The 17206-nt window shown below is 34.7% G+C and overlaps 1 protein-coding gene across 1 annotated transcript in view; it reads left to right on the top strand.

Moving 5' to 3' along the window:
• Positions 1-426: 426 nt before the first annotated feature.
• The window catches only part of LOC126458294 (adhesion G-protein coupled receptor G4-like), a 195281-nt gene continuing 178501 nt past the window's right edge, over positions 427-17206 (top strand). The window contains exon 1 of the mRNA XM_050095234.1: positions 427-563. The gene's annotated coding sequence lies outside the window, so the exon portion shown is untranslated. The remainder of the gene's footprint in view (positions 564-17206) is intronic.

Genomic DNA, 17206 nt, shown 5'->3' with positions numbered 1-17206 from the left:
CATTTCTTGCCTTTGGTGCCACAAATAAAGCACTAATAAATGAAATATCAAGAACTTAAAAAAAAAAACGAGAATAACATAGACAAAATCAAAGAATATTGGTTATTTCTAATAAACAAATCCAGAAAAAATGAATGAAAAGTTAATACATAGAGTAGATGGACAGCAAAAATGACCAATAACTACACAAGAAGAAAATATTGGTTACCAGTAGCATATCAGATTCCTGTATCTGAGAAAAAAGACTAAAAAGTGCTGTAAATATTTTCAAAACAACAGTTTGTTAGTATGTAAAATTTCACTTTTTCCTCAGCAGTTTTTAAGGTAGATGATGTGCATATACAGTGCATAGAAAGCTTGCTTGCTTTATTGTAGCCTTGGAAGATTTTATCTGAGTCTGTGTACATGAGAGGTCCAGGAAATGAAACCACAACAGCAACGTGTGATTCAAGTGTGACGTGATATGCTGCCTTTTAAGTGGCAAGGCAACATTCTAAGACAGTTGTGTAGCTGCAGCTCTAGGAGCAACTTAAGTTCAATTGAGAGACTCTTTGACACTGGAGGTATGTATAAGCACCATACTTAAAAATTGTTTTTTTTTTTTTTTTGTTCATTATTCAGTTTTTATGATGTGTCATTCTTATTTATTAGTATCACATTTTTTGCTTTATTTTTTTTCTTAAACAAGGAGAATTTTGTTTTTAAGAACAAAATACACAGTATTTTAGAAAGATTATAATATTTTTCAGCTGCTGAAAAGTTCATATTATTTCTGTTGTTTTTAAGTAAAAAGTAAATGAATGGCACATCTTGCTTGACTTCCAAACATAAACTACCTGATTATTTGGACCAGAGGATTGATAACCCATACTAGCACTCACTCATTCATCCACAAATGATCTTTTGCAAATCCAATTATGAAGGAGAACCTTCAGGGATGTGAAACAAATGAAGTTATACATTAAAAGGTAGAAAAGGCTGATGCTGTCTGCTTCTATACAGGATACTAAAACAAATTGTGGCAGTTGCTTATGTACCCAAACTATTAATTATGGCAATCACGTCTGGATTACTTTATACATTTATCTTAGTTCATCAGAGATTCTTTCAAAAAATGCTTTTAAACCACTGGCTAATACAGACATGTCTGCCTTCTCCGAGATCCCTCCTAGTCTCGCCCTAAGAATAGTAAAACAGCTAAAACAATCAGACAGTGTAGATACATATTACATGTGTTGTAATATACTAAAGAAAGTAGTAGGTTGTATTGTGTATCCTTTAACATATTGTATAAACAAGTGCATTACGGAGGGATATTTTCCTGATGAGCTAAAATTGTCTAGGGTAGTTTCAATATATAAAAATGGAGATACTGACTCACCTTCAAGTTATAGGCCAATGTCTATAGACCCAGATTTTTTCTAAAGTACTGTAATGTGTAATTTACCAATAATTATATGCTTATGTTGAAAATCTAGGAATAATTAGTGAATCACAATATGGTTTTAGAAAAAATTTGGCAACGATTGATGCTATAGACTCTGCAGTCAAATACATACATCAAGTCTTTGAGGATGAAAGCTTTCCTCAAGCCAGTTTTTGTGATCTAAGTAAAGTATTGAACTGTGTAGAGCACACACCACATTTGGAAAAAAATTGAATTCTATGGCATTGAATGTAACAGCCTTAAACTATTAAAATCTTATCTACAGAACTGTAGGCAAATTGTCTGCTGGCAAGGAAATCTTGAGAACAAAATGAGTTAAGGTAGGTTTTCCCCAAGGATCGGTATTGAGCCAATTTTTGTTCCTAATAATGATCAGTGATCTGCCATCATTTATAAAGCTTAATACTTTTCTATATGCATATGATACAACCTTTCTTCATTGTAGTAATGATCTCAGCAGCTCAAAAAGTTGTGTTGCAAAGACAATGGACGAATCTTCCCACTGGTTTAAAGCAAAATGGCTTCTTATTGAATGACAACAAAACACAGCACATGGTTTTTAGTCTGAAAGACAAACTTGTGTCAGATGATCCTAGTTATGTTAAGTTATGGGGGGTACATCTTGACAATAAATTATCTTTGATTCAACATGTACACTTAGAGATAAGTTGTCAAGAGTAATTTATCTGTTAATGTGACTTATGGATAGTGTACCTGAAAAGTATGTTAGAACAATATTTTTCTCTCTTCCAAAGCATCCTTACATATGGCATTATTTTATGGGGCATTTCTAGTTGTGTGCATGACATCTTAATACTACAGAAAAAAGCTATTAGGGTAATTACGGGTTCTCCTTATAAGGCACACTGTAAACGATTGTTTTGTGAACAAAAAATCATTTAATAAACTTATATGGATATTATGTTTTAATTTACAAAAGAAAGAAATTACCAGAAGCAAAGCACAGAGAAAATGTACATTGTTACAGTACAAGAGGGGACAAATGCATTTGTACCCCATACCACAGACTGTAAAATCACTGAACAGTTGTGAACTCATGGCGCACAAATTATTTAACAAGATTCCACAATCTGTACAAGAATTACCCATACAAGCATTCAAACAAATACTGTCTGACTGGCTAGTTACCCACCCATTCTATGACATACATGAATATTTCAACTGTGATATAATATTGCAACACTAATACCAATCCTGTTGTTTCTTTTAAATTTTCAGGTGCATAATTTGTGTGTCATTGTGTGGTGGTTCCACCTGCTTTTTATTTTCTTTGTTTGTTGATTGTCCTCAGTGTCAATGTACTGCGTTGCTACACAGGCTGAAAAATGGGTTTTGGATTCTGACACTGACTACTTTAAATGATGTAGCTGACAGTTGCACAGTTGTGTTCCACAGTACTTTAATTTCACTGTTCAAAACCCCCCAATAATACACAGTTATATGTGTATGGCCAGTGCACTATTGTTTAAACTTTCCATAAGCCTCATTAACAGTTTGCAGGTGAAATACCACATACTGCTACAATAGTTTCTTGTTGAACATCTACGAGCAGTAAAACCCAACCAAAAAGTCCAAAGTTTTTGAAGAATAATCAGATACATATGGAGCAGACACTGTTACTGTTTTTACACATGGCCTAATTGTTTAACACTTATTCCACAGTTAATTTGAAGCAGCACAGGTTACTCGTCTGAAACTCGGCTGTGGACTGACTGTCTTGTGACCAAAATTGGGCCCTTATATATAATCACAATAATAGGTGCTGAAACTACACATTGTTTAAAGTCAAATTTACAGAAATTATAATTAAAACTTAACTCATTAAATTAACTGAATACATCAAAAGATTCGTTCCTTTTAACAGTTTCTTCTACTGCAAGAGTTAATCTGTATTATTTGTTTAAATCATGAAATTAACAAATATAAGTATTCAAACAATATTTCTGACAAAACTGTTAATTACTTCAGAATTAATTAAGGGCTGGCTTTTCTAACATGTTTTCGAATATAGCCAAACAGATACTTTAAGATTACTATTTTTTGTCTTCCAAATGTTTATATTTAGTACAGAACTGATATTTGTTTATGTGTCAACAATAGAATTTAAGTTATGAAACAATTACTGGTTTCACCCTATAATGAAAGATACTAACTAGCAATAATCAAAATAAATTAGAAAATCAGTTACATACATAAAACTAAGCACAAAATTAGATCTGGTGCTATATTCTTTAAATCAAAGAGCCAATCTTTCTCTTACATGTAAATGCAGATTATACCCATGTATGCTAATGGTAATCAGTTAAAAGTAACAAAATGAATTTTAAGGAGGCAGAGGACAAAACAAGAGGGGAATTAAAATTATCCCAGCTTGCTTTGTCACAATTGTCTATTGCTATAATGGCCAAATGACAATAAAATTTTATTATTATTCTGCTCAGCAGCTGTTTTTATTTAATAATTCAAACAAGGCATTTATCTAATTTTACATACTTTACTATCAGCAAAGTTCAGGTCTATCTAAAACTAATAGTAGTAGTAGTAGTAGTAGTAGTAGTCATTTTATTTGTCCATAGACCACCTTTACAAAGGTAGGGAACACATTGTGGTATTACATTTTAAGAACGACATCTACATCTGCATGATTAGTCTGCTATTCACAGGTAAATGCCTGGCTGAGGGCAAAAACCATAGTTCATATTTCAAGCATTTACATACTTACGTGTTGAGTTCCACAAGGATCGAACTGGATTTAAAGTAGAAACAATCTCAGCATTTGCCTGAAGTAATTATGGGAAACCTTGAAAAACCTGATTCAGAAAGGCTGGGGTGAAGACTGGGCAGTCTCCGTAAAACAGTGCTGCTCCATTCAGTCTATTCCCACTGTACAACACTGTTTTGCAAATAACGTATTTAATAATGTGAAAAGCTAGTGCTACACTGTACATTCATTTTCTCATGCTCAGTCACTGCATGCACGCACGCGCGCGCGCGCACACACACACACACACACACACACACACACACACACACACACACACACACACACACACACACACACACATTGTTTCATAATGTAACACTACAAACACTATCAGGTGACATCAGAAACAGAACAATGAAATTTGGTTTCCATTTTGTGCACTGCAAGTTCACATTTTCTCAAACAAACCACCGAGTCAGCATCCCTTCGTAATGAGGGAGACGACATGCTCAGAAACATGATAAACTGTTAGTATTATACACTGCATAGAGAGAGTAACATTTTCAGAGAAGAAGAAAAGGAGTGAAATGTTATGTACTAGGTGGTCTATTATTGTTATTACCACTGTTCGTTTTTACCACATCCCTACTCTGTGTTATCTAAGTAATCGTTCACTCTACAGAGTGTATTACTGTTAGGTACCTTATAGCTACATTTGTAAGTCAGGCTATTTTAGTGAAGTCTTAATTTCCTTGGACAATTTATTGTACAGTTTTCTTCTTTGGTAGAAAATGCTATTTTGAGTTTATGTTTATTCCTTCTTGGTAAATATAAGCTCAGTCTAGAACCTGCTCCATTGTCATGGATTAAGCTGTTTGTGGAGTAATTATCAACGTTATTTTTGATGTGTGCAACTGGTTGCTAAATGTGCCCACATGGTGTAGTTAAAATCTCCTGTCTTTTGAGCCAATCTTTGCAATGAGCTTAACTTACATTTTTGGTTATTACCCTTAAGCCCATTTTTTGGAGTTCAAAAACTGTATTCATATCTTCTGCACTTGTTCCCCAGAAAAGAATTCCATAGCTAAGAACTGAGTGTTCATGTGAATACTACATAACTAGAAGACACTTGCTGTTACACACTGATGACAAAATGTAAAGGGCATAACATACATTTTGCAAGTATCTTTGTGTGTTCTACCAGTTCAACTGAGAATCAATATTTATTCCAAAAAACTTTATGTTTGTGATACAGTCCATAGAGATGCCATCTAGATTTAATTTAGAAGTCTCATTTTCCCTCTTTAAACTGGAATTCATGGCCTTTATTTTCTTTATGGTCAGTGCCACTTTATAGAAATGAGTTGGCGTCTGTTCTGTCAGACATGTCCGGCAGACCAGACACCACTCATGATGAAGCAGATGGAACAACATATACAGGATTATTTTGGGGTGAAAGGAATGGGAAAGGGGTACAGAGGAAATAATGACTTCCAACTGCACAGGGCATTGTGGCAATGCAATGGTGAGAGTTGAAAATTTGTGCCAGACCAGGACTCAAGAAGTTCCGCTACTGTACAAAAATTTGTAATCTTAGCCTCCCACACATCACCAGTATTTTTTCAGTCTCTTCATAATAATTAACTTCTTTTAATATTCTTTGAGAGGAGTAAAATTTACAAATAACCTTTTATTACTTACCTTCATTTACTCATTGTCGGCTGCAGTTCATCACATCTAGGGATAGATTTTTGAGGCTGAAATTTTTGATTTTGTGGGTTCCAGATGACATGATAACTGATGAAGTAAGCCTGCTGCATGATTCTGTTTCTATAGCTTTTTTATTTCATCCCATTTTTGTATGTCAGATTGTCTTTACAATCTCCACTCTAAAACAGAAATTTACATTGTTATTGCCGAACATAAAAACATGTCTGATTCCATCAGAGGCATACTGTGGTACTAACAATACTCCAAAGAGTTTTCAAAACAAAAAGAGTTTACAAACTTTCTTGACAAAAGAAGAGTCTTCACCAAGTTATGTCGTTATTTTGTAAATGAATCCAGAAATAAATTTAATAACTAGCATCAGATTGCATAATTAATAATAGGAATTTTAAGTGTGCAGATATTTCATAGTTTAAAATGTTTCTAAAGGAAAAGTAATTTTAACTGTACATGTTGTTGTTGTTGTGGTCTTCAGTCCACAGTCCAGAGACTGGTCTGATGCAGCCCTCCATGCCAATATATCCTGTGCAAGCTTCTTCATCTCCCAGTACCTACACAACCTACATCCTTTTGAATCTGCATAGTGTATTCATCTCTTGGTCTCCCTCCATGATATTTACCCTCCACACTGCCCTCCAGTACTAAATTGGTGATCCCTTGATGCCTCAGAATATGTCCTACCAACTGATCCCTTCTTTTAGTCACGTTGTGCCACAAATTTCTCTTCTCCCCATTTCTATTCAATACCTTCTCATTAGTTATGTGATCTACCCATCCAATTTTCAGCATTCTTCTGTAGCACCACATTTCGAAAGCTTCTATTCTTTTCTTGTCTAAACTATTTATCGTCCACGTTTCACTTCCATACATGGCTACACTCCATACAAATACTTTCAGAAACGACTTCCTGACACTTAAATCTATATTCAGTGTTAACAAATTTAATTTCTTCATGAATGCTTTCCTTGCCATTGCCAGTCTACATTTTATATCCTCTCTACGTTGACCATCATCAGTTATTTTGCTCCCCAAATAGCAAAACTCTTTTACTACTTTAAATGTCTCATTTCCTAATCTAATTCCCTCAGCATCATTGAATTTCATTTGATATCATTCGACTACATTCCATTATCCTCGTTTTGCTTTTGTTGATGTTCATCTTATATCCTCTTTTCAAGACACTATCCATTCAGTTTAACTGCTGTTCCAGGTCCTTTGGTGTCTCTGGCAGAATTACAATGTCATCGGGGAACCTCAAAGTTTTTAATTCTTCTCCATGGATTTTAGTTCCTACTCCAAATTTTTCTTTTCTTTCCTTTACTGCTTGCTCAATATACATATTGAATAACATTGGGGATAGGCTACAACTCTGTCTCACTCTCTTCCCAACCACTGCTTCCCTTTCGTGCCCCTTGGCTCTCATAACTGCCATCTGGTTTCAGTCCAAATTGTAAATACCCTTTTGCTCCCTGTATTTTACCCCTGCCACATTCAGAATTTGAAAGAGAATATTCCAGTCAACATTGTCAAAAGTCTACAAATGCTGAAATAGTAGGTTTGCCTTTCCTTAAACTATCTTCTAAGGTAAGTCATAGGGTCAGTACTGCCTCACATGTTCCAACATTTCTACGGAATCCAAACTGATCTTCCTCAAGGTCAGCTTCTACCAGTTTTTCCATTCATCTGTAAAGAATTCGTGTTAGTATTTTGCGGCTGTGACTTATTAAGCTGATAGTTCGGTAATTTTCACATCTGTCAACACCTGCTTTCTTTGGGATTGGAATTATTATATTCTTCTTGAATGTTTTGCCTGTCTCATACATCTTGCTCACCAGATGGTAGAGTTTTGTCAGGGCTGGCTCTCCCAATGTTATCAGTAGTTTTAATGGAATGTCTCTCAGTGCTCTGTAAAACTCTTCATGCAGTATCATATCTCCCATTTCATCTTCATAACATCCTCTTCAATTTCCATAATATTGTCCTCAAGTACATCGCCCTTATATAGACCCTGTATATAATCCTTCCAGCTTTCTGCTTTCCCTTCTTTGCTTACAACTGGGTTTCCATCTGAGCTTTTGATATTCATACAAGTGGTTCTCTTTTCTCCAAAGGTCTCTTTAATTTTCCTGTAGGCAGTATCTATCTTATCCCTAGCGATATATGCCTCTACATGCTTACATTTGTCCTCTAGCCATCCCTGCTCAGCCATTTTGCATTTTTGAGGCGTTTGTATTCCTTTTTGCATGCTTCATTTACTGCATTTTTATATTTCCTTCTTCGTTCCTCTTGCCACCGAACTTCACTAATTCCCACTATATCAAACTTTAACCTATTCATTCCCTTTTTTAAAGTATCTAACCTACCTGCCCAATTAAGGGATCTGAAATTCCACGCTCCGATCTGTAGAATGCCAGTTTTCTTCCTCCTGATAACGTCCTCCTGAGCAGTCCCTGCCCGAAGATCCGAATGGGGGACTATTTTTCCTCCAGAATAACTGTACATATAGAGTTAATATGTATCGATTGTAATAAAGTAATTTCTTTTTATATATTTTAGCCTGAAGTATAATACATTGTATACAAAATTGTATGTAATTCTTTTAGTGAAAACACCAAAATAAAATTAACCTGTTTAAAAGGTAGAAAATATTTTTGGTATCAACAACAAAACTAAGATATGCGAATTGGTGTACAATATGATGTCATAAGACAGAATATTGATGTATAGATGTATCTGATATATCACATATTATATATATATATCTACATACATAATCATATCAATATGTTCAATCATATGCAAAGAGTAACTGTAAGAAGCATCTAGCCTTGATCAAGAATTGTACGCTCTCCTTGAGCACACACACACACACACACACACACACACACACACACACACACACACACACACACACAGTTGCGATGACCAGGGCTACCCAAAACAAAGTTAAGCATGAGTTTGCCCACAAGATACAATATTGTAGTGCTCAGGATAAATACAGGTAAACAGAGTCATAAGTAGCTGTGAGTGATGACATAATCCAGTAGTTTGAGAACCAAAATCAGTGTATGAAAGCAGATATGTATACATCTTGTTATATTGTCTATACTAGTAATGGTCTTTCGCACTATTTGCTAACTGTCCATACAGGCTAATCTACATACACAAAGACCTAGAAGACTCATTTACAATTGATAAAAAAATACACACTGATTTAAAGTTACATAATATATTGGGAAGTCAATCCCCCTACTTGAAAAAACATACATTTATGAGAAATGACACTGTCTTCAACAGTTTATCTTACAATTTACAAATCTCAGTCACAACACTGATGTAGCAGACAGATGCTTGAGTACATTACCCAGTACCTACGATCTCTTGTAAGTCAACTGGTCCAACAGGGTACAGCAATACAGCAGTGTGGGGAGTGGATCCACCCACATCTTTCAGTTTCCTCCCTAGAGCTCTCATCACACACTTCAATGTCTAACATTCACATCAAATCCTGAAACTTGTTCAGTGTACTAAATATGCTGTTCAATACCTTCTTCACATCACACAAGATATGCTCTCCCTATCCATTTTTCAGTCAGTTATGTGGGTTTTATGTCAGATGTCATTAAAAAGTGTTCACATTTGAAACTCAATGAACAGAGTTAAATGCAATTAAAAAAGAAATGAAATAACAAGGTGATACACGCAGATATATTATTCCTTATTTTTACAGTACAAATTATGAACAGTGTCCCATTTCAAAATTGTGAAAGGATCTACTCATTTAGTCTCATGGTATATATGTATCAAATTCTAAAGCACAAATCTATTACAGAACATAATTATATAGTGTATCACAGATTTTAACTCAGTCAATAGATAAGACAGAACTTTAGGAATCTCATCATCTTACATACTAAATTAATGACAATGGAAAAGGAACAAACAAACAAAAAATTAGATACGTATGGATCATGTCTATATGCTTTCAGTTCAGTGATACTGCGTAATCCAAACAACTTCTTAGATTTTGCCGTGCGGGATAGCCGTGCGGTCTAGGGCACCTTTTCATGGCCACGCGGCCCCCCCGTCGGAGGTTCGAGTCCTCCCTTGGGCATGGGTGTGTGTGTTGTCCTTAGTGTAAGTTAGTTTAAGTTAAATTAAGTAGTACATAAGCTTAGGAACTGTTGACCTCAGCAGATTGGTTCCATAAGACTTTACGACAAATTTCCAATTTCTTAGATTAAGTGTATACAAGCCTGTATGCTTTAGGATGTGGATTTTCAAGAATTTTCAATGGTCCAGTATAAATATCGAAAAATTTATTTATCTTAGATGCAAAACTTTAGATTTCTCTTTGGCTTTCACAAAACATGAGATCTCCTACCTCAAATTAAAAGCTCTTCCTTTACCATCATGCCTCTGCTTTCTCCTACCACCTGTCTTTTCATCATCTCCCTAACACATTCTTTCTCTCATGTGGTGACAGAATTATACATGGTGTAATCTCAACATTTTCAGAAATAAGGTTAGCTGGTATGCAATTAAACATGATTTCAGATGGTGAAAAATTTGTTGAAGAGTGTTGTAAGCTGTTCATAATGTCCTCAAAATCACTGACATAGTCTATCCAACTGGCATGATTCTTACTACAATAAGTTCCAAACAGTCTTCTAATCTCTCCCATATATCTTTCTGCAGGGTTATTTGAAGGATGGTACACCGAAGTTAGAATATGTCTTATTTTTGTGTGATCAACAAAATTTTTCCAAGCTTGTGATGTAAACTGAGAACCATTACCAGATAAAATTGTTTTAGGGATACCCACCTGTTGAAAATATGTGTTTTAAAACTTAGAGATGATTTGCTTATTGGTATAATTCCTAATAGGAAACAGCTTCATGAACTTTGAAAATGAATCAAACACCACAAAAACATAACAAAATCTATTCCTAGACTTAGATAAACATCATAAATATCCACAGACATAAAATCTCGGTTACTATTAGGAAGTATGTTTTGCATTTGACCTCTACGTGTTTGGTTACTTATCTTCACTCTTTGACATCTGTCACAGCTGGCAATCTTCTTCTTGACTCTCCTTCCTATGTTATAAAAATAGATGTTTTTCTGAATCTTTTGTGTGCTTTTGGTGGATTCACAGTGACCAAAACTCTGATATGTATAAGTAATCAAAGTCTCAATACATTGTTCTGGCCAACATAGTTTTCAGTCCTCTGAGTCAGTCTTATGTCTCCTGAATAAAATACCCTTGTGTATCTTATAATATTGTTCTGTATTTTCCTCTCCTTTCTTACCCAACATGCTCTTAACCAATTTCCAATTTTGATCATGATTTTGATAACTCCAGATGTCTTCGCAAATTTTTAAGATCTCTTTTACCTCTTTCACTCCTCTCAAGTACATAATTTTAAACTCTTTTTCTGTAGCCTAGACAAAGAATCAGCAACTACACAGAGTCAAGAAATACCAGGAGAAAAAACAACTCACATCAGAATCTACTCTGATGGTTTTGGAAGAGCGGGTCTAAAAAAAACGAATACCCTAACAACTCAAAAAAACATTAAAATTGAAGGCCTAGTGAAACCTGGGGCAAGATTCAACCAGATTCTCACCAACACTGAAGATTGCAGAAATTTGTCAAAGAGCGACTTTGCAGTTCTTATAGGTGTTCCAATGATGTATTCCATAATGAAACAGGAGCAACAACAACAGCTGTGCAGACAACACTGGGCAAATTAACAAACACAAATGTTATGTTATTTAAAATACCTGATCAGTGCAATTCAGTGGAATCATCATGTGTAAACAGAGAAATAACCAAAGTTAACAAGTATTTTGAAACAATTTGCAAACAGTTTAAAAATGTAATGATTTTAGATATTAAGGAATGCCTCAATTGTAACCATCAATCCTCTGACAACTGTAACTGCTAAATAACTTGTCACACAAGACATGATCAAGGCCTAAGTGGATTAGGAAAGACACTGCTGGCCCAAAAAATACTTAGTATGGTAAATAATAAATTATCTTGTATCAGCAATTTAGAATGTATGTCTCAAAACTCAGAACAGATCAGGGAAACCAAGCCTGAAATGTGTCAGATTTGGTCAAAACAAAGAGCTTCAGAACACAATACAAAAAACACACTTAAAATAATCAAACTAAGCCCAATGTAAGCAATCTACCACCTTGCAGCAAAAATGAACTACTTTTGTTACATATAAATGTACAATCCCTAAGAAACAAAATCAGTGAACTACAGTACTGGCTGGAGGAAATTAACTGTGGCATTATCTGTGTGAATGAACATTGGATTAAAAGTGCAGAAATAAGCTAATTTATACCATTTGGCTACTCACTGGCAACAAGCTACTGTAGACCAAACAATGTCCACGGTGGACCATCCATTTTTATCAACAAAAATTTGAATCTAAAATATTCATTCATAGACCTCACAATCCTCTCCATTGAAGGACTTTTTGAAGCATCTGCCTTGGTTATACACACTCAGAAACTTATTACTGCAACAGTTTACCGACCACCAGCTTCTGATGAGGAGATATTTGCAGAAAAACTCTCTGAATTAATAGTACTGACTGCAAAATATAAGCAACATAAAACATTTTTAACAGGAGACATTCATATAGATGTAAGAGTAAAGAGAAAAATGTTGGTACACATCCTAAATATCTTAAGATCACTGAATTACTACTGCTTAAATGAAAAACCATGCGGAATGCAGGCATGTCTTGACAATATAATTAGCAATGTGTGAAGGAATCAAACAGAGTGGGATACCATCAGATTAGGACTATCTGACCATGATGGCATATGGCTCAAAATTGGAAATCTGACACTTGATGATACCAGCATGCTAACTACATACAGAGTTCTCAAGGAAAATAAAGAGAAATGAACTGAGTAAAATAGAGTGGGCTAGAGTACTAACCATTGACAATGACATAAATGAAAGCTTTTCTGCATTCATATCAAATATAAAAAATACATTAGACAGTAACTGCCATCTTATTACTAAAGAGACATAAACCTAGCAATATGCATAAACCACAACATACAAAAAAGTGGTACACCCCACACCTCAATAAAATCAGAATTCTTTTACTCATGCTGTAGGACAAAATTGAAGGCAGCCAAGAAAACAAGAGTATGTATATAAACTTAAGAAAAATCTGAAATTAAAGCAGCAAAAATTAAAGCAAATGAAGAGCATATTTTAAATTCTAAAAACAAATGTAAAGCTGCCTGGAACGTAGTTAAAAGTGAGATAAACTTGGGAAAGTAAGAAATCAGTAACCCAATTAATTGTTACACTCTCAACAAACACTTCATAAATTCAGTAAATGCCCATGTACCAAAAAGTGACGATTTAACTGATGTGGAAGTTTTTATTTTGCAATCACAGACTAAAACAGATAAAAGATTTAACTGGAGTAGAATAACTGCTACAGATATAAATGACTCTGTAAACAAGCTGAACAACTCTAGAGCAGAAGACTACTATGGATTCAGTAACTTTCTAATAAAGGCTATGATTGAGGAAATTAGAACTCCTCTACTTTATCTTGCAAATAAAATCCTCCATGATGGCACTTTCCCTGATTGCCTTAAAATTACAATTACTCTCCCCATATACAAAAGGATGACAGAGAAATACCAGATAACTATAGACCAATATCAGTTTTCCCCATATTGGCCAAAATCATAGAGTCGTTCACACACACACAGATTTACATGTATTTTGAGAGCAACAAATTACTTAATGACAACAATTTGGATTTAGAACTAATCAGTCTATCATAAAAGCTATTGAAAGGCAGATAACTGAAATCAAGAATGCTTTTCAAAGGAAACTAACTACCTGTGCAACACTCATAAATTAAGCAAAGCATTTGATCCAGTATCACATGAGATAATTGTTAAAAAATTAGAATATTATGGTACTGCAGACAAACCACTTAGTTTGATTAAATCATACCTAAATAACAGGCGACAGTTAGCGTATGTGAACAATGGAAGGTTAGAACTAATGAAAATTAAGAGACAAATTCCACATGGCTCTATTCTTGGACCATTCCTCTATATTGTCTATGTTAATGACTTCTCAAACTATATAGCCTGCAAAAGTGTCTTATATGCTGATGATATGATCATGATCTCCACGGGTGAGAGTAAAAAAGAGGTGGTAAACAAAAATAATGAACTTTTTGAAAAATGTAGGGTCTGGTGTATTGCTAACTAGTTATGTAAAAACAACACCAAAATGGAGGAAATTTACTTTAATCTGAAAGCAGGGAAAGAAGAGAATCACAGTCTCAAACTATTAGGACTAAAAATAGGGCAAAAGCTCTCTTGGGATGACCATATAAATAAACATACAAAACATTTGAAACATACATTGTCTGTGCCCTTAATATATCTGATTTCATAACTGAACTGCTGTAAAAATAAGGCACAATGAGTAATTCTGTTATGGTACACATTACATATCTGAAGATAACATAATTCTTTGTGATCAATAAATATGATGACTTTGTGTCCTAGTAAATAATTTTTAAACTTGTAGAACGGCCAATGTACAGCCAAAAGTTCTTTCTCAGTTACAGTGTATGTCTCTTCATGTTTCTGCAATACTCTACTATCAAATGCAAGAGATCTGTGTTCAATATCTCTGTCCACTTCAACCTCCTGAAATAAATGAGCACCCAAACCAACTTCACTACTATTATAATACAAAAAGGAAGAGACATATCTGATATGAACAACATCTGACTTAAACACAACTGTCCTGTGATCTCATCAAAAGCACCCTGACACTCCTGATTCCATTCCCAAACAGTATTCTGCTAAAGAGGTCACACAAGCATGAAGCATTCAAAGCTTGGCTGCTACAAAATTATCTATAAAATCCAGTTAACACAAAAAAAGATTTAAGCTGTTTTTTGTTGCAAGGAGTAGGAAAATTAGTAATAAAACCACGTTTCTCTTTATCAGGTGCAATTCATTTCTCAGATATAACATGTCCTAAAACTGTTACTTCTTCAACACCAAACGTACTATTTTCAAAGTCGTACCTCCTGATTCTAATTTTGAAAACACAACTCTTAACAGATTCAAATGTTGTTCCAAGTCTTTTCAGTGACTAGAATGCCATCAACATACACAATTAATTTTCAACTCACTTCACTTCCCAAGACAGAATCCAGAGCTCTTATGAATTCAGCTACAGATACATTTAGCCCAAATGGCAACACACAATATTGAAAACACTTACCTCCATACAACAATACAGTATATTTCTACAATTAATTTCAAGTGGGATCTGGTGGAACCCAGAGGTCAAGTCCAAACTACTCATGTATTTTACATAATCAAATTTGTGTAACAGCTTATCCATGTCATTCTCTCTGTTGTTGTTGTTGTGGTCTTCAGCCCTGACACTGGTTTGATGCAGCTCTCCATGCTACTCTACCCTGTGCAAGCTTCTTCATCTCCCAGTAACTACTGCAACCTACATCCATCTAAATCTGCGTAGTGTATTCATCTCTTTGTCTCCCTCTACGATTTTTACCCTCCACACTGCCCTCCAATACTAAATTGGTGATCCCTTGATACCTCAGAACATGTCCTACCAACCGATCCCTTCTTCTAGTCAAGTTGTGCCACAAACTCCTCTTCTCCCCAATTCTATTCAATACCTCGTCATTCGTTTAAGAACTTTATTAAGATGCCTAGAGCCCAAAATGTTTCTCACTCCACCATTTCTCTTACTTGCCACAACTAAGGGATTATTGTATGCAGTCTTACTTCTCTCAATTACAGGCCATGTTTCCATATTATGAATTTCTTTCTTTACATCTTTCCTCTTTGAAAGTGGTTCATTATAGGGCTTGAGAAAGGAAGGTTGAGGATCTCTAAGGTAAAGCATGCACTGATAGCCTTTCACTTTCCCTGGTTTTTCACTAAACACATTTTTAAATTCCAATAACAAATTCCTAAGTTGTTCCTTTTGTAGGTCACTAAGAGTCATAGCTTCCCTTACTTTAGAATCTACTGTTCTTTCAAAATCCTGATCCTCAGTCCCATCAAAGTCTATATTGCCATCAAATACCTGGTACTCACTTTGGTTCTCAATGTTTTGCAAATAGTTGCAACTCTTCCCACAGTTTAATATACAGAAATTAGTTTTCACATAAGATTAATTTTAGATTTCAAAATCAATAATTCTTTAGCATTCCATCTGAAAACAAGCCTCAGCTTACAGTATCCAACCCATACTGAGAATTATATTTTCTTCCAAACTTGGTATCTTTAAGCATCCATGTTCAAAGGTTTTGACTTTTATACTAAAAATACCTGAGATCTAACCAATTTGCTTTTCTTACCTGTAACCCCCTTATCTTTACATCTACAGCAAGTATTTCCACAAAATTCTTACTATACTTGATCTTGTCTCTAAATTTTTCAGATATACCACAAATTGGGCTACCTATATCAGTCAAACAGTTCACTTCCCACTGATCAATCTTAATCTTAATGTAAGAACACCCAAAATCTGAATCATCATCTCTGTTGTTAGACACTTCATGTAGATCACTTTCAATGTCATCAATTGGTACATCCACATGGTTTTATCAACTTGATTGGTATCATAGCATTACTTTGATTACTCATGTTGTCAGGTACAGATTGAGCACAATGAATAGATTTCATAGCACAACTAACATCACTTATTACAGAAGCAACACAGAATATATTACTGTCAAAATTACACTTAATGTTTAAATCTTCTTTCACTTCATTCCACCAATTTGGATACAAATCAGAACTAACCACAGCTAACTTATTCCAAAATGCACATTTATCTATATTATCATCAATTTGGTCCCAAACAAACTTCAGAAAATTTTCTTCTTTACTCTCTAGGCTTACAGATCTCTCACCTTTACTGTTTGGATCATTACTCTGCAAGACATTAATGAGAAACTGCTTTGACTGGACTGGTATTCCATGATTCTCACTTTCATCATCACATACATCACTTACCTTACCTGTATTCACAAATAACTCATTGTTCTTAAACTCCACAAATACCTGATACTCATCATTATCATCATCATATTCTTCCAAAATTACTTCATCAACAACATCATTAACAATGCAAGTCTGATCTCCTGAGTCAGAAAAATAACATACACCATTTAAAGAGATGCTAACTCTTTGCTTTATGTTTCATAAGCAGAGTTTAAGCCATTGTAGGGCACTGC

The sequence above is a fragment of the Schistocerca serialis genome, chromosome 2 (genome assembly GCF_023864345.2).
Source record: "Schistocerca serialis cubense isolate TAMUIC-IGC-003099 chromosome 2, iqSchSeri2.2, whole genome shotgun sequence".
NCBI lineage: Eukaryota > Metazoa > Arthropoda > Insecta > Orthoptera > Acrididae > Schistocerca > Schistocerca serialis.
Note: the sequence above shows the minus strand (reverse complement) of the source record. Positions and strands in the feature narration are given on the sequence as shown.